The sequence below is a fragment of the Arachis ipaensis genome, chromosome B5 (assembly GCF_059453495.1).
Source record: "Arachis ipaensis isolate K30076 ecotype BB chromosome B5, ASM5945349v1, whole genome shotgun sequence".
NCBI classification, from domain to species: domain Eukaryota; kingdom Viridiplantae; phylum Streptophyta; class Magnoliopsida; order Fabales; family Fabaceae; genus Arachis; species Arachis ipaensis.
In genome coordinates this window covers 104,593,625-104,599,741 of record NC_142440.1, presented here as the reverse complement: position 1 = coordinate 104,599,741, position 6,117 = coordinate 104,593,625, and the positions used below count along the sequence as shown (strand labels likewise).

At 42.6% G+C, this 6,117-nt stretch overlaps 1 non-coding gene and 1 pseudogene across 1 annotated transcript; one reads left to right on the top strand and one right to left on the bottom strand.

The window, feature by feature from the left end:
• Positions 1-822: 822 nt before the first annotated feature.
• On the bottom strand, positions 823-2,376 carry LOC148565236 (uncharacterized; annotated as a pseudogene).
• Positions 2,377-5,350: 2,974 nt separating this feature from the next.
• Positions 5,351-5,457, top strand: LOC148565235 (small nucleolar RNA R71). The gene has a single exon (XR_015885588.1). It is a non-coding gene; the product is annotated as a small nucleolar RNA R71 (small nucleolar RNA).
• Positions 5,458-6,117: the final 660 nt, after the last annotated feature.

The window sequence follows — 6,117 nt, the reverse complement described above, 5'->3', positions numbered from 1 at the left end:
AGTGCTCTGTGAGGGGGCGACTCTTTAAAATAAGCTTTCAACCAACACTCCCGAACCAGTTGGTTCAAGGTGCTAGGTGTTGAAGCACCCCTAAGGACTTACTCCCTCAAGTCTCTCCCCCATACATGCACACCACAGGCACATGGTTTGTTATTTTCTTTCCTTGAGGTCTTGGTGTCCAGCACCTCTTTGGGTTACTAAATGTTCTGTAGCCAGGTTGCTCTTGATAATGGATTTTCAGTTGATAATTCCGGGTTAGTTAACCCAAGTTACCAAGTGATGAAGCACTCCTAAGAACTTATTAATCCAAGCAGATCCTTGGTACAAGAGCACCACAGACACATCCCTCAAGGTTCAAACCCTTGGTGCCTAGCCTTATCCTTTATTAACTTTTCTTTCTTTTTTAACTCTTATTGTTCTTTTCCCTTTTTCTTATTAGGATCTTATTATTTAGCTAGCCTCATGGGGTGTGTTTCAAGCATATGATTCAAGACAGATAGTTGCCTTCCCACCTTATTGGTGAACCAACTTAGCTAAGTGATTACTACACCACAAATCTAAGAACTTACTCCACAACTTGAACTCCACTTTGGTCTTTCATAACATCTCTTTTTATTTGATTCAAAAGGAGACAAGCAACACAATAAGCAAGATGGAATTGAAAACAGGCAATTTGACTAGCAATCATAGACCTAAGCAAGGAGAATACTAAAAACAGAATTGAAAATCATAAACTACCATGGAAGCATGTTCTATTTCATACATGATTTTCCTTATTTAAAACTTGAAAAAGATGGGACAATGAGAGAACTCCACCACCTTTTACTCTTGGGGGTGCTCATGCTCTCCTTCTTGTTTGTCCTCTTTGTGTTTTTCTTGAGTGCTTGCACTCCCACTTCCCTTGCTTTTTCCAATCAACTTCTTCCAGAAGCCAGCATCTTCCATCTTCTTCTTCAATGTTTCCTTCTGCTGTTTCACCTTCCTTTCCTCTTGTTCTGTAAAATCTTTTTGGACCTCATCATACTTGGGGATTGCAGAGTGTAGATTATGTATATGACTAGACATGTAGTTCAACTTGGCTTGAGTGTTTATGTTGAACTCCTCCCTATGTAGTTGCCGTCCTTCATTAAGTACACTGAACTCATTGAATGCCTTCGTCTAAGCTAGCTGACGTTGGTTGAGTTCTTGAAGGCATTTGTCTTGACGCTCTTGCCTTTCAGTCACCTGATTGATGGCTTGAGTGAGCTGGGAGTAATGTTCCATTTGCTGTTTCTGCCACTCCCCTTGTTGATTCATCCAATTGGAGAGGAGTTCTTCTTGATGATCCATCCTTTGGGCTTGAATGTGTAGTTGTTGCTCTTGTCCTTCTACATATCTCCTTGCCAAGTCTTTAATGGCTCCTTGAATGTGATTCAGATTTAAATTGGTTAGGTCATAATATTCTTCTTGTTGGTGTTCTTCCTGATGAGACTCTTCTTGGTGAGATCCTCCTTTTGGTTTTGGCTTTCCTATGTGAGGTCTTCTTTGTTGTTGGGCTGGTGTCACATGAGTTAGATGCTGAAACGTAATTAGCCTCCCAGGATTTAACCAATCTGGGTTGTTATCCTCGAAGACAACCTTGGCCTTCATGCACAGTCTGAGGATGGTGCTGGGGTACCAAAGCCTGGCACCCGAATCAATCTTCTCAGCTGACTCTTGAATCCCCTCAGCTATAAGTTCGTGCACATTGATATCTTCACCTTGTACTAAGCAATGTACCATAGTAGCTCGAGTGACGTTGACCTCAGAATTGTTCGTTGCTGGGAGGATAGATCTCCTCACAAGTTCAAACCATCCCTTGGCTTCAGGGCTGAGGTCTCCTCTCTTGATGAACCTGGGTCTCTTATCCGCATACCTTTCCCAGTCAGCTCCTATAACACATATGTCATTCACAATTTGTTCAAGTTCATCATTGTCAGGGCTCTTACTTACTCTTGCTTTATAACCAAGCTCATCAAAATGTGGTGATTTCAACTGAAGAGTCCTTGTTATAGCATTGGGGCTGAAGTCCACCTCTCTCCCTCTTATGTAACTTTTGAAGGTAGGGCCCTTGGTTTTGTCTTCTCTGACCACATTTTCATAGAACTCTTTGATGAGGTTTACATTTATCTTCCCCTCCGAGTTCGTAAGCCTTTGCCAACCCCTTTGTTCAATCTTCTCTCGAATCTGTGGGCACTCATCCTCGTCAATTTAGAATATTAACTCAAGCAGTATCTTCTTGAGCTTTATCCGTTCAAATTCGAGTTCATGGAATACAGTTTTGAATCTCCTCTCATCGAAAGGGGTGTTCTCCACCGGTTCCTTCCTCTTTTGCCTCTTGGAGCTTGATGATGCCATGAGTTTGAGTTGATGTGTGAAGAGGGTGGAAGGTACGGATAGATGAGAAATTCAGTTGGTTAGGACAAGGTGTGATGAAGGGATTTGGATGCCGAAGGTGTGTAGTGTAAGGAATGGGAATTGGAATGTGAAGGGAAGTACGGACTAGGACTCGCTTATATAGGAAAGTGATGAGTGAATGAAAGGTGTGGATTGATGGGGCGGTTGTGTGATGGACGGATGGGGTTTAGCATGGGTGAGCACAAGGATCACCAACTTTATGATGGGGTTGGTTCAGTTTCCAAGCTTGTTCTTCTTCCAATGTTGCATGGCAACCATTCCCAATGCAATCCCCTTGAAGACACATGTATAGTATCTTCCTTTTGTGTTATCCGAACCCTTCAATTGCCCCATCAATGCTCCTACAAAATAAAAGAAATGTGATTAAAAACACACTTGTAGAAAGTGGCGGCAAAATTGAAAGGCTAACTACTTTTTAAAGTTTTTATTTTAACTAACTAAGTGCTATTCATGAGTGCAGACCAACTGACTAACTCAACATCCATGTATGCAACATTGGCAACACCAAACTTAGTTTGGTGCTATGTGGTGTAAAAGATTTGTTCAAGGCCCCAAAGAGTGACATGATGTGGGTTACATTTATGTTCTCTTAGTGTGCCTTGAACACCAAACTTGTTCCTCACTATATGTTGCACACAAGGATTCATTCAAGTGCATATCAAGTTAATTTGAAATTCATGAACCTTGCATTATTAACTATTTTTAAAATCATATAAAACATGGGTTGCCTCCCATGAAGTGCTTCTTTAGCATCACTAGCTTGACGTTCTGCCTTTATCAGGGTGGTTGGTAGTGCTTCAAGTCCTCCCCCCTTGCAGTAAATCTATCTCCATTGGCTTCATCAAGGATTTCCACATGTTTTAGAGAGAGAACTCTGTTGATGGTAAAGACTTTAGGTAGCTGAGATGGGATGGTGGGGAGATTAGGGAGAATAGCTGGTAAGTAAGCTGAGATCACTTTATCTCCTGGAGAGAAATCTTCTATAGGGATCTTCTTGTTCCTCCATCTCCTTGGTACTTTCTTCTTTGCTGTTATCCTGCTCTTTGTGGTCTCTTTTCCTGTGGAGATTTTGTTGCCAGTCTCATGTGATTCTGGTGGTTTTGGCTCCACTTGAGTTTCCTCTAGCTGTGACAGCTGTTGATTATCTTGTTTTTCAACCAAGGGGACTCCCAGATGTGCTGGTTGTGCTTCAGTGCTTGTTTCTTCTATCAGTATCTCACTGTGATCTTTTCTTGGTTCTTGGTTCTCTTGATCTGTTTCTTGTGAGGGTTTGAAAACATTGAATGTGAGTTGTTCATCATGGATCCTCAAAATTAGCTCTCCTCGCTCCACATCTATAAGTACTCTGGCTGTGACTAGGAATGGTCTCCCCAATATGATTGGATGGAGATGACTTTCCTCTATTTCCAATATGACAAAATCTGTGGGAAAGAAGTAGTTTCCAACCTTCACCAGCATATTTTCAACCACTCCTACTGCTTGTTTTTGAGTCTTGTCAGCCAGCCTGATGACTACATCTGTGGGCATTATCTCATTGATCTGCAGCCTCTTCATAAGGGATAAAGGCATCAAGTTGATGCTTGCTTCCAAATCGCAAAGTCCTTTATCAAACATGGTTTCTCCTATGGCACAGGGGATGTGAAAACTCCCTGGGTCCTTCCTTTTTGTAGGCAACTCGGGTTGAATGAGGGCACTGCACTCCTTATTCATCACTATTGTTTGTCCTCTCTTGAGTGAGCTTTTCCTGGTCAGCAGCTCCTTCATATACTTAATATATGAGGGCATTCGCTGAAGGGCCTTGATGAATGGTATGTTTACATGGAGGGATGCAAACATGTCAAGAAACCTTGAATATATTCTCTTCTCTACACAGCCATTTAGTAAGTAGGGAAAGGGTGCATAGAGTCTCAGCAGCTCCTTCTGTGTCAGCTCCTTCTGTGTAATTGTGGTTTCTTGATGATTCTCCCCCTGCTTTCCTACTGAAGTATCTTCAGGTTATTCTAGTGGGTTGTTCAGCTCTTCCTCAATCTTCTTATTACTTATAGTAACCATCTTACAATCTTCCCATCTGACTTTCTTTGCTTCACCTCTTGGATTTTTCTCTGTGTCACTTGGGAAGCTATCAGTAGGTTTGGGAATCTTCTCAGATAAGTATCCCACTTGAAATTCCAGCCTCTTGATGGTGTCTCCCTGGTTCTTGATACTGGCTCGCACCTCCTTTTTAAACACCTTGTTATCTTGAATCTCTTTGCATATGCCTTCAAGTATAGTCTCAATCCTTGAGAGTCTATCTTCAGATGATGGTGAGTTGAGGTTGGAGGGATGAGAAGGGCCATTTTGGCTTTGGTATGGATGTTGAGGTGTGTTGTTAGGTGGGTGTTGATATGATCTTTGCGTGGAATGTTGGTGGGCTACATTGTTGTTGGGGTTGTGGCGTCTCTGATCTTGGTCTTGGTCTTGTTGATTTCCCCAACCAAAGTTTGGGTGGTTCCTCCAACTAGGATTGTAGGTCTTGGAGTATGGATCATGTGCTTTCCTAGGTGAGTTTCCAATGTAGTTGGCTTGTTCTTGCTCATCCTCTGCCTCTGCATTCACTCCCTCTTGGGTTGTTGATGAAGTGGTGATTGCTGCTACTTGGTTCCTCTCTATCTTCTTGGTAAGATCAGCCAGCTGCTTGGTGATAAGCTTGTTTTGGGCTAGCAGTGCATCCACATTGTTTAGCTCCATCACTCCTCTAGTGTTGCCTCTTTCAGAAGCATAGAAGTAGTCATTCTCGGCTACAGTCTCAATGACATCTATGACTTCTTCAATGGTCTTCTTCTTGTTCAGAGATCCCCCGGATGAGTGGTCTACTACCTTCTTCGATTCATAAGAAAGACCTTCATAGAAAATGTGCAGCTGCACCCATTCATTGAACATATCTGGTGGGCACCTTCTTGTCAGGTCCTTAAACCTCTCCCATGCTTCATATAGAGTCTCACCATCTTGCTGCCTGAAGCTTTGTACCTCAGCTCTCAACCTGTTGATCCGTTGAGGAGGATAGAATCTTGCCAAGAATTTATTCACCACATCTTCCCAGGATGCTAAACTCTCCTTTGGGAAGGATTCCAGCCATTTAGATGCCTTGTCCTTGAGTGAGAAAGGGAACAGAAGTAGTCTATAGGTGTCAGGATGAACACCATTAGACTTCACAGTATCAGATATCCTCAGGAAGGTGGTTAGATGTTGATTGGGGTCTTCTTGGACACTCCTTCCGAATGAACAATTGTTCTAAACAAGGGTGATGAGCTGTGGCTTTAGTTCAAAGTTTTTGGCATGTATGGTTGGCCTTTGGATGCTACTTCCGCAATTTCCTGGGTTTGGATTGATGTACAAACCCAGAACCCTTCTCTCTTGCCCAGCCTGATGTGCTGGACCTTCTCGGCCATGGTTGTGAGCCTCTTCTTCATGATGGTTCTCCATATTCTCACCCATATCTGGTTCAAAGTACTCCTCCTCTTCCTCAGCACCAACTACTCTCTTTCCTCTTGCTTCCCTCCTTAATCTAAGGAAGGTCCTCTCAGGTTCAGAATCAAAGGAAATTGAAGCCCCGCTTCTTCTAACTGTCATACAACCAACAAGGCAACCACAAGAAAGAAAGATATAGATAGTAACTTCTTCAGAAATGCTGTTAGTGTGAGT